The sequence below is a fragment of the Mustela nigripes genome, chromosome 4 (genome assembly GCF_022355385.1).
Source record: "Mustela nigripes isolate SB6536 chromosome 4, MUSNIG.SB6536, whole genome shotgun sequence".
NCBI lineage: Eukaryota > Metazoa > Chordata > Mammalia > Carnivora > Mustelidae > Mustela > Mustela nigripes.
This window is the reverse complement of record NC_081560.1, coordinates 161,112,685-161,130,736: the sequence shown is the minus strand read 5'-3', so window position 1 is coordinate 161,130,736 and position 18,052 is coordinate 161,112,685. Positions and strand designations below refer to the sequence as shown.

Genomic DNA, 18,052 nt, shown 5'->3' with positions numbered 1-18,052 from the left:
TCCTTCCTGTGTCTCTCTGCATATTGGTGTCATTTTCTCTTTCTTTTTTTCTCTTAGAGAGAGCGCACGTGAGCGAGAGCATGGGTGCGTGCACAGGGGTGGGGGGAGGGGCAGAGGGAGAAAGAGGATCTTAAGCGGGTTCACCCCCTAGGTGGGCCCCTAGGAGATTATTTTCTGAGTCCTCTCCAAGGAGAATTCTATCCCCTAGGAGCTGTCCTACCTTACTCTTTCCAGTCCCAACTCTGAAGAGGAACTGCTCCTTATTCTCTCTGGTCCAAAATTTAAAAATCCCCACAGTAGCGTCTAATTTGTTGAATTTGGGCTGGGTGCCTAACTCTAGGCCAGTTAACTGTGGCCAGGGGATTGGAGGACTGTGAATGGTCCATACTGATAGTCTGGATGGTGGAGTTTCTAAAAGCTTGGCAGCTTCCATTCAGACCACTGTCGTATTCTTTTTTTTTTTTAAAGATTTTATTTATTTATTTGAGAGAGAGACAGTGAGAGAGAGCATGAGCGAGGAGAAGGTCAGAGAGAGAAGCAGACTCCCCATGGAGCTGGGAGCCCGATGTGGGACTCTATCCCAGGACTCCAGGATCATGAACTCAGCTGAAGGCAGTCGTCCAACCAACTGAGCCACCCAGGCGTCCCCACTGTTGTATTCTTGCGGAGCAGCATTTAAAAAACTGCCCTGAGGCAGCTGGGATCATGCTGGTGCCTGAGGGGTAGGAGTAAGCAGGGATGTGTCGTCCCAGAATGACAATATTGGGGGCGACAGTGAGACTGAGGCTCAGCACTGTCAAATGACTTGCCCAGGGATACCCAGCCAGTTAGGGACAAAAGCCCAGGCCTCTAGCACTGAACTCAGAGTTCTAGCCACTGCAGTTTATCGTCTCCCCCCAAGAAGAAAACGCCAGGCCAAGATGGCGACCTTCAAATGTCTGAAAGACAGTTATGTGGAAAGGAGGAAGGTGTTTGGTGATGTTCCAGAGGCAGATAAGGATTCATGGATGGCAGTGACTGACAAGCAGAATTCTGCTAGACTGAAGGAAGAAGGTTAACGCCTGGGCGGGTGTAAGGGCGGAGTGGGCTGATGGAGGAGGTAGTACCCAGAGGCCCTGTCCCGGGAAGCCTTCAGGCTACAGTTGGATAAAATCTGCCAAAGATGCTGAAGTATTCCCTGAAGTCCCTTCCAGACCAGAGGCAGTGTCAGTGACACACCGGACCCTGCTGCTTTTTACTGTTTTCCTCCAGCATCTGCCAGTTGTGCTAAGTGCTGTGCTGACCATTTTCCAGGGATCATCTCCTCTAACCTTCACTCATAAGAGAGACTTTTGTCATCTCTTTCTGCTCATGAGACACAGAGACGCTGCTATTTTCCCTGTGGCACATGGGACTTCAGGTTTGCTCCCCAACTTCTAGCCTTTTCCAGGTCGGTGGCTTCTCAAAAACGATTTGTTTCCAGCCCCACGTGCACCGTGTCTCCTTCAGGAGCTCTCAAAGTGTGGTTCTCCGAATACCTGTGTCAGAACCATATGTTTTTGGTTTTGATGCAGAACCAAATGTTTTGAACCTCATGTTTTTATAAATACTCATGTTCCCCATATATTTGAACCCTACATTATTTGTTTATATTCATGTACCTGGGCCCTCCCTGTGACCCAATGAGCCAGAATATCTGGGTGGAATGGACTGGGAATATGTATGAATGCTAATGATTCTGGTGGGTACTAAAGTTTGACAACCACTGGTCTAGAGCTTTCCGGGGAAGGGCTGGAGGGGAGATCAGATGCTGAAAATGCTCATATTTCTCTAAACAGCTGAAACTTTGCTTTGAAGACCATGGGGAGACATTGATGGTCTGAATGTTGGTGTCTGGAATGATTGGGATTCATCTTCTAGTAAGTTCAGTCTGGCAGCTCTGTGGGCAGGGCTGGAGGCTAGAGACTGGGCAGGAAAAGAGGGCAGCTTCCAGGGGAGAGGGGATGTGGGCCTGAGCTGAACAGAGGCAGTGGGAATAGAGAAGAAGGGACATTCTGGAGGGTGGAAAGCAGGCATATCCAGAGGCAAGTAGCTTAGTGTGTGAATTCAGGACACAGGAATGAAAGATGTCTGCATGCGGACATTCGAAAGTAAGGAAGCACTTTCAGCAGGTGATTAGTTGACAACTTTATGGAAGACATGGCACTGAAATAGACTGTTGGTTCTGAGGAGGAATTCGTGAGAACAGGACGGACTAAATCCTAGGATGAGGGAACTCTATGCACAAGGCAGAGGGGTATAAGCATAGGATGTGTTTGAATTTGGGCTAAGAAGTGGTTGGGGAGGGACAGTGGAGGAAAAGGATTATAAAGATCAACTTGAATCAGCGGGGCTAAGGCATTTCAATGTCAATATAAAGAGCCTTGTGCCTTTTGTCTCAGCTTTTTGCTCTTGGGGCAGCAATATGACCAAAATGACATTTGGAGAGATGGTTCCGCCCCACTAAAGGACCGACCCTAGGTGTTTGTTTGTTTTTAATTAAAGCACAGTTGACACACCATGTAGCATTAGTTTCAGGTGTAGGGCCTAGTAATTGGACAAGTCTGTCTGTCATCCGTGCTCACCACAAATGTAGCTGTCATCTGTCACCATACAATGTTATTACGGTACCATTGACTCTATTCCCAATGCTGTGCCCTTCCTCCCTGTGACTTCTTCCTCCCATAACTGGAAGGCACTCCCCTTCACCCATTTTCTCCATCCCCCCCCAACCCCTGCCCTCTGGCCACCATCAGTTTGCTTTCTGTATTTATTATAGATTTGTTTCTCCTTTTTGTTCGCTTATTCCTTCATTGAGGGCCTACCCTAGTTGCTGAGGCAGGCTTTTCCCCAGAGTCGGTTTTGTGTAGAGCCAAATGTAAATAGATTCTACTTAAAGGAGAAATGGGACCCCTATTGCAACGTGATGTGCGGATGAAATATCCGTGCATTTCCTTCCATAGGCTCTTATGAGTGTTGTACTGAGATGGAGTCAAGCGCTAGTTTCCTCTGACATCTTGTCTTCGTTCTGTGACTCTTATCACCAACCCGCCTTTACTATGAGTGGTTACGCCCCCTAGAGATCTCAGGTGGTCTGTTTATAAAAGGCCTCATCTCTGCTGTGGGTGGGGATGGTGGCTGGCTGGAATGAGCAAAGACCGAGAGGTGCCTTCTTGCCTCTTGAACAAAGAGTGGAAACGCTAAGGGGTGTTGGGGTGGGGTGGGGTTGTTCCTAAATGTGCAATAGCTTCCTGGCACACAGACGTACAGAGACGTGGTCAGGGTTTGAAATAGTCCTGGCCAGCAGCCACGTCGTGCTGGGGAGTGAATAACTTGAAAGCTGTGGGTGCTCTTAATGGATACTGTAGAGTGCCATTTTGTTCCTAGAAGGGGGTGTGGGGTACGGGGAAGCCCTGTCTTTTTTTTTTCTCTCTTCTTTACCCCATGGCCCAAGTCGCTTTTCCTTAGATTCTAGTATCCTTGTTTTCCTTTTTCTCTGGATTCCTGTGGGACTCATTTGCCAGGACATCCAGAAGTCATGCTCATTTATCTAATCGCTTCTTGAATTTCAGCTTGCTTCTGCCACCAGTAAATTCCTTAGGAGTAGATCCCATGACTCTCATTCCATATGATTCTCCATTGTGCCTAGCACCATGTGGGCACACAGGGATCTCAGTAAGTACTCTTTGCTTGGTTGGCTGTTTGGTTGAAGTGTTGGAGCACAGATCTTAACAGTCTCTTTTTAGCTGAAGGAGTGTTACGACGATTAAATTACTCTCTCAGTGGGGTCACAATTATTAGTTGTCACAAATATGCATTGACTACCTACATGCTGAATTGTTGAGGGGGAAAAATGCTTTCAGAGCACTCATGATCTAAATAAGGACTCAAATGGAGTTTCACCATTTGCTTCAGGTTATCCTGCTGCCCTCCCATCAATACAGAGTTATTGAGTGCACGGTGAATTTGGGGAGGGCTTGTGCTCCAACAGATGCTGGAAAGGCATTACAGAATCTGAGAAAAACACAAGTCCTATTGCCAAGAATTCTCCTGAGCCAAGCCAGCCAGTGGGAATTCATCTGTTAAAGGTCACTTTGGGCATCTGGGATTTACTATTTATTCTCCCCCACCTTTTTTTTTAAGTAGGCGCCACACCCAATATGGGGCTTGAACTCCCAACTCTTGAGATCAAGAGTCAGATGCTCTCATGACTGAGCCACACAGGTGCCCCTGGGACTTACTGTTTAACAGGACTGAGCGCACAATTTAGCCTGCCAGTCTCCTCACGACCCAGCCTCTGTTGTCCGAGCTAGCTTCCTAATGCCTTCCTGCTGCATCGGAGGAAGACTTGTATGCAGGAAAGGTGGTTAAGAGGGAAATCAGTGTTGGCGCCAGGTGGGTGGGAGTTCTAGTCTCTCTGAGCTCTCAGAGGCTCCGCTTCGTTACCTGTAAAATGGGTGGAAATGTGCACCTCAGGGGACTCTCAGAAAATGTGTCTGAGAGGATGACTGGAAACACATGGCTCCCTCTGCCCCCGTCCCCCAGCCTGCCTCAGCCGGGCTCACCTCGTCTCTGGGTCAGCGTCTATTTGTTCCCGCACTTTCTATTCTCATGGCCACTGCTTTACTTTTAAGTCCTGATCATTTGTTGTCACAGAAACTGTATCTTTTATTTTATGGTCATTTTTTAAAAATTATTTTTTAAAAAGATTTTATTTATTTGTTTGACAGAGAGAGAGAGATCACAAGTAGGCAGAGAGCGAGAGAGGAAGCAGGCTCCCTGCCGAGCAGAGAGCTCAATGCGGGGCTCCATCCCAGGACCCTGGGATCATGACCCGAGCCAAAGGCAGAGGCTTAACCCACTGAGCCACCCAGGTGCCCCCATTTTTTTTGTTACTTTTGTTAAAGATATTATTTATTTACTTGACAGACCGAGATCACAAGTAGGCAGAGAGGCAGGCAGAGAGAGAGAGGAAGGGAAGCAGGCTTCCTGCCAAGCACAGAGCCCGATACGGGACTCGATCCCAGAACCCTGGGATCATGACCTGAGCCAAAGGCAGAGGCTTTAACCCACCGAGCCACCCAGGCACCCCTATTTTAAATTTTTAAAAAATATTTCTTTTTTTAAAAATTATTTAAATTCCACTAGCCAACTAGTACATATTTCATTTCAGATGTAGTGTTCAGTAATTTATTAGTTGCGTATAATACCTGGTGCTCAGCCCATCTCGTGTGCCCCCCTTAATGCCCATTACCCAATTTATTTTTTAAGTTTTAGAAATCTCTTAAAAATGATAAAGATCATACATGTTTGTTATAAAGCATGTTTCTAACAATCAGAAGTCTACAGAGGAAAAAGCAAAAATTTCTGTCTACTTCCCCAAATCTTCATTTGCTTCTGTAGAGGTAACTGCCATAGCAGCTTGGTGTATATCTTTTTTAGAACCTTTTTATAAACTTATCAAACCCACATGGGCCTTTTTTCATTATAGATAGAACCATTATATACATACTTTTCTCCAGCTTGATTTTTCAATCAAATGATCCTTTTCTGTGAATTTACAACATATATACACATGGTAATATTTTTTATAAGGTAGATTATTGTGTACATTTTATTTTGCAGATAGTCTTTTATCTTAGTTCATAGATTAATTGGGCTTCTTGTTTCCATCTCATGCCTCTCCACCAAAATGCCAAAATGGTCTTCCTAAAAACCCAAATGGGGGATTCGTTTTTTTTTTTAGATTAACATATTAAGTATTATTAGCCCCAGGGGTAAGGTCTGTGAATCGCCAGGTTTACACACTTCACAGCACTCACCATAGCACATACCCTCCCCAATGTGCATAGCCCCCTCACTTTCCCCCCATCGCTAAGCATAATAGCCTCTAGTTCCATCCACGTCGTCGCAAATGGTAAGATTTCATTTCTTTTGATGGCTGCATAGTAGTCCAGTGTGTGTGTGTGTGTGTGTGTGTATCACCTCTTCTTTATCCATTCATCTATTGATGGACATCTAGGTTCTTTCCATAGTTTGGCTATTGTGGACATTGCTGCTATAAACAATTGGGTGCACGTGCCCCTTCGGATCACTACATTTGTATCTTTAGGGTAAATACCCAGTAGTGCAATTGCTGGGTCGTAGGCTTGCTCTATTTTCAACTTTTTGAGGAACCTCCATGCTGTTTTCCAGAGTGGTTGCACCAGCTTGCATTCCCACCAACAGTGTAGGAGGATTCCTTTTCTCTGCATCCTTGCCAGCATCTGTCATTTCCTGACTTGTTAATTTTAACCATTCTGACTGGGTTGAGGTGATATCTCATTGTGGTTTTGATGTGTATTACCCTGATGCCGAGTGATGTGGAGCACTTTTTCATGTGTCTGTTGGCCATCTGGATGTCTTCTTTGCAGAAATGTCTGTTCATGTCCTCTGCCCATTTCTTGATTGGATTATTTGTTCTTTGGCTGTTAAGTTTGATAAGTTCTTTATAGATTTTGGATACTAACACTTTATCTGATATGTGGTTTACAAATATCTTCTCCCATTCTGTCCGTTGTCTTTTGGTTTTGTTAACTGTTTCCTTTGCTATGCAAAAGCTTTTGATCTTGATGAAATTTCAATAGTTCCCAAATGGGGGAGCCTTTGATGATAAAATAAAGTCCCGACTCCTTAATATGACAGTTAAAAGCCCTCTACTATCTTGCCCCAGCTGATTGGCGGTTCCTTTGGCGTATTCCTTCAATTTTTGTTGCTGTTCATGGCAGAAGCTTTTTGTCCTTTGGAAAAAAACCTTTGTACACCCCAATGTATTAAACAGCTTTTTTTTAACCTTCTTTTCTAGAGGAAATGAATTTCACGCGTTTATTAACTCTTTGTTGACATGTCTTGAGTGATTCTACATGGCCTACTTCAGACATCGAAATTTGGAGAGCCAGTTTTTAAGAGCTTAGTTTTGTTTGTTTTCTGTCCTTTTGCCTGGTGAACATATTAGGTATTCTCTTATTGCTGACCTTTTTTCTTTGCCCTGGAGTTATTATTATGTTTAGATGAACATGATCCAAAGACTGTGAGGCCTTGAGGATGGGAACAGGCAGACCAAGTAGATGATGGTTGTATTCACAAGCTAAGCTAGAAAGCAAGCTGCAAAACAAAATGTGTCCAGGTGGGCTGTCTCCTGTATCTTGCTCAGAGCCTGGTGCACAGTGAATGCTTGAAAAACTTTTCATCCCTAGAACACATGTCAGGTGTGAAAATTTCATCTGTGATTGGGGCAGGGGGGCGATGAAGTTATTTCCATGGCAAGGGGCCCATCAGTGTGGCCTATCATTTGCCGTCAGTCTAATTTAGGAAGATGCCTCAGGGAATGTGTGCAGGTGACGATGGCCATCTCCTTTCTTGCTGCACCACAACCTGGCAGCTTCTGCTTCTCCTTGGTGCAGGGACCTGAACAGAATGGGGGAGACTGGGAATATCCTTTTGTTGCTTAATTCACACCAGTGATAGGTTTGTGTATCTCAAGTTTGATGACCATGGAATGACCACTCGATAACCACACGGGGATCATTTTAGATTCAATGTCGGTCATCTAAGAAACTCTGAAAAAAATCAAGACGTAAATAGCTCAGAAGCTGAATTTGTGGCTTTTGTGGATATATTTATTTATACTTTTCAAAAGCAGTAAGTCTGCAGCTTAAGATACTCAAAATGACATTCTTTGCTTCCTCTGACCACAGAAGCCACACATCTACGTCATTACCAGGAGGTTGTGTTGAGGAGGTTGTGATCTTCCTACTGATCTTTCAAAAAAGCAAAAACAAATGAAAAGCCAAGAACTCCGGTGTCAGTTGCAATGCATGTATCAGCTGGGTTCCTCAGCATTCACCAAAGGATTTTTACCTTATTCGCGGCTTGTCTTGTTACTTGGCAACATGGTGGGTCTGTCAGAGGGTGTCACCTCAAATGCTCTGATCTCTGATTTCTGTAATCATATTTAGGTTTTCCTTTTTTTGTGTTCCTCGGCACATTCTTTTCTAATATGGAGTGTATCTGGTTGGCTCTTGGCCAGGCATCTGGAACGTACCCATTCTGTCTTAAATTATGCCAGTTGTGCCTCGAAGTTTTTCAAAAGATTGAGGACACAGGTTCATTGGTCTTTGAATGCATTGGGATTTTTTTTTAAAAATTTTATTTATTTATTTGACAGATAGAGATCACAAGTAGATGGAGAGGCAGGCAAAGAGAGAGAGGAGGAAGCAGGCTCCCTTTTGAGCAGAGAGGCTGATGTGGGGCTCGATCCCAGGAACCTGGGAACATGACCTGAGCTGAAGGCAGAGGCTTTAACTCACTAAGCCACCCAGGTGCCCCGAATGCATTGGAATTTTTAAGTTATTATTATTTCTTTATAGTTTTCCAGGTAGTTCAGTAGCATGTATCTCCTCACTCCTCCCTCAGCACAGCCTAAACTCCTCCTCCCATGGTCTTCGTATATACTGTGCAGAGTGCCTGATCCCAGATCAGATTTTCTTAAAGGATCAAGGTAATTTTTCTCACTGAGCTGGGATCAGACTCAGCATTGGCCTTACTCAGGGTTCTAGGCATCCATCCCCATTCCCCTGGAGTTGAAATTTGAGATGAAACCAGCATCCCATTTCTGTTCTAGCACTTTTCCTACACATCTTATCTTAATATGTAATATTTTTTACTTCTAGGCATATAAAATATTTTAGCATCTATTTGAAAGTTAACTCCTGGGGTACCTGGGTGGCTCAGTGGGTTAAGCCTCTGCGTTCAGCTCAGGTCATGATCTCAGGGTCCTGGGAACGAGCCCTGCATCAGGCTCCCTGTTCAGCGGGGATCCTGCTTCCCCCTCTGCCTCTGCCTGCTTCTCTGCCTGCTTGTGATCTCTCTCTGTGTGTCAAATAAGTAAATAAAATCTTTAAAATAAATAAATAAAATCTTTAAAAAAAAGAAAGTTAAATCCCTATTTCTCTCTTGCTCAGGTTGCCTAACTAGCTATGTCATTAGTATTACATGAGAAAGACTGGCCTTTCTTTGCCTCTCTCATCTGACTGTTCATTTGGGGGAGGCTTCTTTATCATTTCGGGTAGAATTCAGCCAGATCTCCTAAGTATCAAAGTTGCCTCATTTTTAGATTCAAGAAAAGACACAGAATTTTCAGAAATCTTAAAATGAATGTCCTCTGGTGAGTTCTACTATGTCTTAGTACCTAAAACAACAACAACAACAACAACGACGACAAAACAAAACAAAAAAAACCCAAACAACGATTAACCATCAGCCTAGTTTCTGGTATCCAGGCTGGGGTCATTAAAATGAGTGGCACAGTCATGAGATGGGCATCACCTTCCATATATAGATACAAACTTGAATGTTCATTTTGAGAAAATGTGTTAAGATTTCCATGACATGCTGGCTTAAAGTGACTGCCATACAATGGAGTTAGAAAACTGAAGATCTTGAGGTCCTGGACAAAGTCTCACTCATCTTTATGAGATGGAGTTCTCAGCATATGTTGACATCTCATGCTCAATAAATATTTGATGAATGAGTCAATGAATGATTGGAGAATCATACTTATGGTTTGGCTTTAAAGAAATAAGATCAAATTATTTGGCTCATGGAAAAGGACTTAATTTTACTGTCTCGACTGCCAGTCCATCTGAGTTGCCCACCGTCTGGGACTCTAAGTAGTAAAAGAGTAAGATGGATAGCACTGATGGGAAGGATACTTACTAATTTGTTAGTGGAGCTAGTGTCATAAGTAAACTTTTTTTTTTTTGTCTTAGTAAAATTTTAGAAAGGTCTCTTTTCTTACCTTTTTCTAAATCTGAAATATATTTCTGACATCTACAAATATTCAGGGCTTTTGTGGTACTGTACTCTAGAATAAGAAAAAAAATAGGCCTCTTGGGTGGGGATTATCTTATTATCTCTAGCTTACTCTCCAGTACCTTTGCATTCTCCCACATGGCCTTGAACCACGTTCCCAATTGAGTATCTCCTCTAGTCAACATGTGAATCCTAAAAATCTCAAATTTTCCAATTGCACATTGAATAGTCAAGCCAAACAACATTTTATTTATACATGATACACATGTCTCTTTGGAAAGTAGCAGAATTTTCTGCCAAAGCTCATGGTTCTTGGGACATCTTTCAAGGAATGATTGTCACATGAGTGAAGCCTTGTTTTGATTTTAACAATTCTCAGCTTAGGGCTGCATCCCTGAGACTTCAATGTACAACCATCAGTTGAGGTAGAAAGCATATGGTGCTTAGTGTCTAGAAACCATTTCAAATGCCTGTTCTTAGAACCTTGTTGCAGTCTGTTTAAACGTACTTTTTCAAGATAGATTTTTAATGTTTATTTTCTGAATAGCTCGGATTTGCAACTGAAGAGAAAAGCAGCTCTTGGAAAAAAAAAAGATTATATTAGAGAGGGAAAAGTTGTATCTAATGCTGTGTGATGGTTGCTATGGTGATGATTGAATGTAAATTTCAGTTTATGTAAAATCCTGCTAAGGTTTTGATTGGAGACCTGAGGTGAGGCTTGGTGTCAGTTGGTGAAGTGGCTAAAAAGCATCCATTAATGAGGGGAGGGGGAGGGAAAGATGGGATTACACAGCTCTTTCCCCACCCAGGTATCATTTTGTCACAGACTAATCTCATAATAGTGACTAAAGCAAGACAACACTGGAACATGGAACAAAAAATGGTGCTTCCCTTCTCCCTTGACAGTTTCTTCCTAGAGGAGCTCTTCCTGGGAGAGAAGGCAGCTCTTGCAATGTTAAGCTCCAATGTGCCTGTTTCATTGGTCTTAAGTAGGTTTTTGGTTGTGGGAAAGGTGATTCGAACACCAGATACAAGAGCTGGGCTGAGTGACCTTTGTAGACCTTCTAGCCTCAATTTCCAGTGTTTGAGTATGTGTACATAGCAGCAAGAAGGGGGAAAAATAGTGGAAAGGTTAATCACATCATGTTACCCTAAAGCTTTCAGGCATTAGAATTGTAAATCTACCTGGAAAGCAGGCTTTTTTGCCTCTTCAGTTAAGCAATTTAATCTAAGAAGGAACAGTCATGGATCTGTGAGTAACCAACCTGATTACAAACTAGCATTTGTTTTTTGAGTCTTACTCTTCAGCCTACCTACTTAACTCTTTACTATCTATGTGTAGTTGCTCTAAGAGTATCCCCCTCCATTTATTTATTTATGATCTATAATTATGTGTGTATATTTTTTAAAGAGGATACACTTGAGAAAGCATACCAGTTGCTTTCCATTCATCCCACCTGTAACAACAGGATCTTCAGGTCTCTGGGCAAAATGCCGAGTTATCACTGCCCACCTGGCTAATTTCAGACCCAAATAATGAAGACTGGTATAGTTGATCTGGGCTATAGGCATTCAGGATAATTTTCAGTGTACTGATTGCGGTTGCTGCTGTGCAGATTCTAAGTAAAATTGGGAAATAACTGAATTTGCCTTTTGAGAAACTTCTGGCTCTTTTTCCTTTTTCCTGCTCTACTGTGACTCTACTCAGCAGTCCCCTTCATATCCAAAGTCACCCATTCTGACTGGGGAAACACCCTTGTAGAGATCCTCTTTTTGCTCAACTAGAAATGCTCCGGTTTCCAGAACAGTCTTTCTCTTCAGCATTCTCTCAAACCTTGTCAGAATCCTCTCTCCAAAATGAGAAGATAACCGAATTAATGGTTCTTCTCTAATGATCGTCATCAGAGGAGTGGCTAGTAGATTTTCAGAGCCTCTGGTTTTAGATTTCCTGTCCAGTTTTTCTCTAACCTTGAGGCAAATACAGACATCAAGTTTATTAGGGGTTCAGTTATTTCTCCCCCCTACAAATTCATTTGTTGAAATCCTGCCTCCTAGTAGCTCAGAATATGATTCCTTTGGAGATAGGGTCTTTTTAGGAAGTATTTAATGTTAAAGTAAGGGCAGTAGGATGAGCTCTAATCCAAGATGACTGCTGTCTTCACAAGAAGAGGAGATTAGGACCCGGATGTGTGCATTCACAGAGTAAAGACCAAGTGAGGTAGCTGTGTTCTGAGTTGCCAGGTGACGGAGAAGTTTGTTCGAGGTGGAAGTTGCTGGCAGGCAGGAGGGATGGACATTATGGTGGAATTTCCAACATCCTTCCGCCCTGGATGATTAGCGGAGCTGGTGAGTGGATGGCATTCCCCCGGTGACAGGTGATAGCGTTGGAGCGGTCAGAGGGAAGGGAAGAGTTTATATTCCATGCTTGGGGGAATCTTTCTTTTTCCTCTGGGCCTTGTTGTGGCTGGAGTGAACTTGCAGACACTGCACCTGTTGTGCTTCCAACTTGAGAATGAGGCTTATGTGGCAGGATGATAGGATAGAGAAATGGGAAGAACCTGGGGCCTTGATGGTGTCAATGAACTCTTGTGACAGCCAGCCCTCAAATGTGCCCTGACTGCAAGACTTCCTGCTCTGAGAGATCAAGGTCCTTATCTGCTGAAGGCTTTTGAGTTGAGATTTCCTTTACTTGCAGCCGACCATCTTAATATTAAAACTGTGCAGGGGTTGGGCTGAAGACAAGGATGAGCTTTCCCAGATAATTTGAAATTCCCATTAGTAAAGTAGACAAGAATGCCCCTTTGCCACTGTAAGTATTCAAGTACAGGTTCACTATGATTTTTAAAAAATCTTTTACTGATTAGAATTTTGCTCTAAACGATTCTTTAGTGTGTTTCAGACGTCATGATCTAAGATTCAAAAATAATTCTCACTAAGGTGTGAGTGACCTTGAAGCTGAACCTTTCCTCAGGACATTTGCATTATCCCCAGTGTGATAACGCAGATGAAGTTTTTATTAGTAGCATGTGGAGGTGGGGGAGGTTTTTGTGCATGAGAACCTTCCAGGTGCTCCTTGCCCAGTTCAGATGAGCGAACATTCTTCTCTGCCCCTCATGGGGCCTGTGTCTGCCACCCCCAGGTTTGGAAGATTGTTGAACCCTGACCAAAGGGGAAATAAGCTATATTGTGACTATTGGATTTGCAAAACACAACATACAGAGGGCCTACAGTGTGTGGAGAGGAAAAGTGAAAAAGAGCAGGATCTGGTGCCCTGAGAGCTTCTGGAGGGAGGGGCCCAGGGGCTGAGGGGCATGGCGGGAGTGGTGGACACAGGGCTGCAAGGATTATGGGGAAATATTTTTCTCTTTGTTGGAACCCCTTTTGACGTCCACCTTTCCTCGTTTGTATTATAAAAATAACAGTTTTGTTATTTTAAAATATAATGTTGTAATAGAATGTTGACTGTGCTTTAAAAGCGCCACAATTTCTCCATTTGATTTTATGACCCTGGTTCACAAATGTCCTCATTTGCAAACGAGGAGATTTGCAAACACTCCTGCCTTCTCCTCCGAGAAGTGTGAATCACTTGGGTAGATTTTTTTTTTATTATTATTCTGATCCCAATGTTGATTAGGTTTCTAGTGTTTCCTGTAGTTAAATATAAAATCACGGTGCAAACTGTATTTTGCTCTCATGCCTGTGATTCTGAGGCAGGAAGCGTGCCCTCCTGCTATGTATCTCGTACGTACTTACCCAGACTGGGCTTGTTGGGGAAGGGTGTTTCCAGAAGGTCAGAGGATCACGTGGCAGGTGGGATGTCACCCAGAGTGTCAGGGCTGGACAGGGCCCCTGAAATCACATTGTGTCATCCACACTGTCTTAACACAAAGGCGGACAACTGGGAGTAGGAATGTGACTCACCAGGGACAGGTGGTTAATGGATCATTGACCTGAGAGGGTCGAAGTGTGAGAATGCCCAGGTTTTGCTTCAACGTATCAGTTTTCAAGCATTTCGATTTGCGAGGAAACCAAATCTGATTGATTTTTCAGTTGGTAAGAGGGATCAATGCAAAGGCAATCAATGCAATGCAAGAGGCAGAGATGTTGTGGAGAAGATAATTACTAAGCCTGTAAATATGTTTACGTGTAGTGGCGGGGGAAGACGGCCCAGCCAACATTTCTCCCTGGTGGCAGGAATTCTTTGTCCTGGACATCAGCTATGTCTGGTGTCAGGTTGGCCCTCGTGCTTCCCCAGCTCCAGCTAGGGACCCGGAGGGGAGAAAGAAGCCGCCTTCAGAGCTGGGCTCGGTGCTCCCATTGGAGGCCATGTAAGCACGAGGCTGGCCTGTTTACTGCCGGGAAGCTTTCTTTCCTTTCACTTCCTGGAGTGACCCTCCCTTGCCTCAGTTGGAAAGGCCCACTTCAGCTTGATTGGGAAGGTTCAACGAGTTCCTTTATTTTGTGCCCTTGGCCTTCCAACCTCTGACTTAACAAGGCGGCTTGTGTTGGATTCCAGCTCCAACACAGAAAGTTAACGTTTCCTGAAAAAGTCCCAGTAAAATGGAAACTTAGATACAGTTTGATCAGCTCTGTCAAGCTGTTAATTATTAAACAAAATCAATATTTTTTAGTTTAATTTTGACTCTTTTCGGTTAGAAAAACTGAAGGTCATTCCTTTATAGACAACCCTTACACCCGAAGGAAAAAAAAATCCTAGTGTGTGTTTTCGGTCTCCTTCTGGGAAATGGCAGGTTGGCAAAAAGTCCTCTGAGGCGGTGGTGGAAGTCCTAAGAGTGTTTTCCTGCTTGTCTGGGGGCACCAAGGCCTGAGAGCAGGAATGCTGTTGAGGCCCAGGGTAGCTGAACTGAGCTTTTGCAGCATAAGTGCTCCAGGTCATAGCCAGCCCCAAGAAGTAGGCAGGTGTAGGGGCCAGAAGCCAGTAGTAGCCAGGCAATGACCACTAGCAGAAAGCTGGCCAAGGCTTTAAGTAAAAAATTAATTTGTCCCAGAAACAAAGGCAAGCAAAGAGTCCCCCAGCTGGTGCTCGGAATGGACGTAGGGCTGCAGAGTCCTGTCTCTCCGATCTCAGGGTTGGTCCTGTTCAGCAGGGAGGTGTGCTGAACACAGCCCTGTCTTTAAGAGGCAGACAGCTAGCTGGGGACAGGCTGACAACACTGTAGACAAACCATGGCAAATGGAACAAAAGAGGATGTGCATGTGGCTCAGGGTGGATTCTGGCCCACCACCACCTCCCCTTGGCCTCCCCTCCAGGAAACAGCCAGATAGGGAAGTCCCTGGGACCTTTCATTTGTAGACAGACTGGTTTGGTTGTTTAAATTGTGATACTGCCTAACTATGGCTCTAGGCTTCTGTCCCTTAGCCCTGTAGTAGACTCACAAGACTCAAATGCAAGTACGCAACCATGGGGCTATTTTCATGTCCTGATTGCTAATAGAAGGGCTTCATGATTACTAGTAAATGTAGAGAAATGACAGCTGCCTCTTAGGAAGCACTCACTGTGCGTCAGGCACAGTGCACAACAGTAACAATCCTGAGAGGCTGGGATTGTAATTTCCATGGGGCAAGTAAGGAAAATGAAGCTTTGAAAGGTTGCACAATTTGCCTAATGTAACCAGCTGGTAAGAGCTGAGATTCAACCTAGATGTTCTGGATCCGGAGTCCAGCTCTCTTAAGGACTACCCTATGGGTGGCTGCCCTGAAAATGGGCCTGGCAGACCTCCAGCTGAGTGGAATTGACCACGCACCCCAGGGCTACAATCTGAACCCAAACCAGCATTTGCCCAAGGTTCTGGCAACACTCCTGCTCCCAGCTAGCGGCTGAGCTTGGTGGGGCTACTGCAGCAGGCTGGCTCCCGGGAGATGTGGGACTCCTCCAGGGGCCACCTGCAGCTTGAGATCTCCTTGAGAGAGGCTTGTGGAACTTGCTTAGACAGCTAGGTGGTCTAGGCTGCTTGCAGTCATCCTTCCTTCCCTCTCTTCTTTATCTGGCCTCAGACCATGGGATGATTTCTCCGGCTTTCCTCCCCATTTTCTGCCCCAGGTACTTTCCCTGATATAATTCTTACATGTTTAATTCCACCTCAGTGTTTGCTTTTCAGAAGACCTGGACCAACACCGTGTGTGTACCATGTCGAATTCCCAGGGCAGCTTGGCTCAGCCTGCGAGCGTGAACTGGAGAGTCGGACAATTTCCTGCTTCTCTCCAGATCCTGCCCTAAAAGCCCCATGACCCAAAGCCCAGTGTTGGTCCTCCCTGTTGTAGTTTCTCCCTGGTAATTACTTAGGTGATCAGTCTTATCTTATTCATCGATTCATCCATTCATGGAAGAAGCATTCATCGATTTCACTATGTTCTAGGCTCTGGGGATCAAAAGACGAATGTCAGGGAATCTGGCCTCGAAGGAATCACAGTGGAAGAGCAATTTGGTCAACACATCAACAATACTAATTGCTAAGGACTCTCCAGGGCTTGCTCTCTGTCAGATGTTCTTTGGGCGTTGTATATGAATCAACTCATGATGTACTTACGACTATTGTGGGAGATCTATGGTATGATGATTTCTGTTCACACAACGGGCAGCTGAGGCAGACAGAAGGAAGTGGCAGAACTCGGGTCTGGACGCAGGCAGAAAGCTCTCGGACTTATTGATTGCTCTGCTCCATGGCTCCTGACCATGCTGCTTGTTCTAACAGTGTGTGACCATACCTGGGGATGCAGGCTTCCACTGCAACAGAAAATCCCCTCGGCTGCCACCATGGTGAGAACCATCTCACTAGATGATCTGGTGCGCTCGGACACCTCTTTTGTTGTGGAGATTCAACGCTTGCTGCCCGGTGTCTGGGAGTAGCCTGATCTCTGTTGTTTCCTGTCCCCTTGGCTACCAGGAGCATCCCTGGGCCTGGGCCATCTGACCCTCACTTCCTGGGTCTGGCTCTGGACAGATGCAGCGGTACACTCCTGCCCATTTCTACAGAGGCACTTGTCTTGCAGAACTCTCATTCGGTAAATGAGTAACAACAAAAATAACAAATACTTAACTTTGTCAGGCACTTTTCAGTTTTCCAAAGGCTTCTGCATTTGTCACTTAATCCCAATGAGCCTGTGCAGCAGGTCGGGCAGGTATAAATAATCTCATTTTAAAGGAGAGGAAATTGAAGCTTAGGAAAGTCATGATTACCCAGTCAGTGGTAGCGGTGGGACTTGAATCTAGGCCCCTGTGATTTTGCTGACTGCACTCTTCCAGAACCCCACCAACAGCTGCATTTATATTGCTAGAAAATAGGATATAATAGCTGTAGAGCCTTGCCTTTAGTGGAGCAGGTTTTAATTGCTAGGGTGGGAGGCAATCAGCAGCCCCTGGGTTAAAGGAGTTTCTATTTTGGCCCATAATTATTTAAGCAATTTGGAATGCCATCGTGTTTTTTTTTGTTTGTTTTTTTGTTGTTGTTGTTTTTTATTTTTTAAGGCAGTCGCTGAGGAGAAGCCTGTCCCCCGCCCGATTTGACTCTTCTGTGCGTCCAGATGCTGCCTTTCAGATTGAGGAGGGAAAGTTACGCTTCCTAAGAACGGAAAGTGAAACTGACCAGTCCAGTTTCCTGTTCTAGCTGGGTAGACTGCTAACGGTCAGCAACAGCGGGAAAAGTAAACGTCACCTTAGCCTTTCTTGTGTGATAGCGGAGTGGTAGAGAGGAAAAACAAAAGGAGTTTTCTTCACAATGTCCTAAGCTCATTTCTATTACCAAGGGGTGTTTGGGTGGCTCAGTTGGTTAAGCGACTGACTTCAGCTCAGGTCATGATCTTGGGGTCCTGGGATCTGGCCTGGAGTCTACTTCCTGCTCAGCAGGGAGTCCCTCTGCCTCCTCACCCCCTCCTGCTCTCTCCACCCCCCTTCTCAAAAGAAAAAAAAAAAAGAAAAGAAAAGAAAGAAAGAAAGAGTTGCCTTTGGTGTCTCAGTTCTTGGCCAGGTGAAAATAAACTGCATTTTTGTGGCCAGCCCTAGACAAAGCCGGCTTTTCTATCCTCACACCAGTAAATCCAGACGTCAATGTCTGTTTAGATTAGAATTGATTCCTGAACCAGGAAACTCAGAAGAGGCTGTTTAAAGAGTAGTTATTAATGGCCTCATTACAAGCCTGTGTCCTGCCATTTGAACGAAATTTAC

General features: G+C 44.5%; 1 protein-coding gene across 2 annotated transcripts in view; it reads left to right on the top strand.

Annotated features, from left to right (window-relative positions):
- The window catches only part of PIK3AP1 (phosphoinositide-3-kinase adaptor protein 1), a 113,242-nt gene that overhangs the window by 24,608 nt on the left and 70,582 nt on the right, over positions 1–18,052 (top strand). The window lies entirely within an intron of this gene.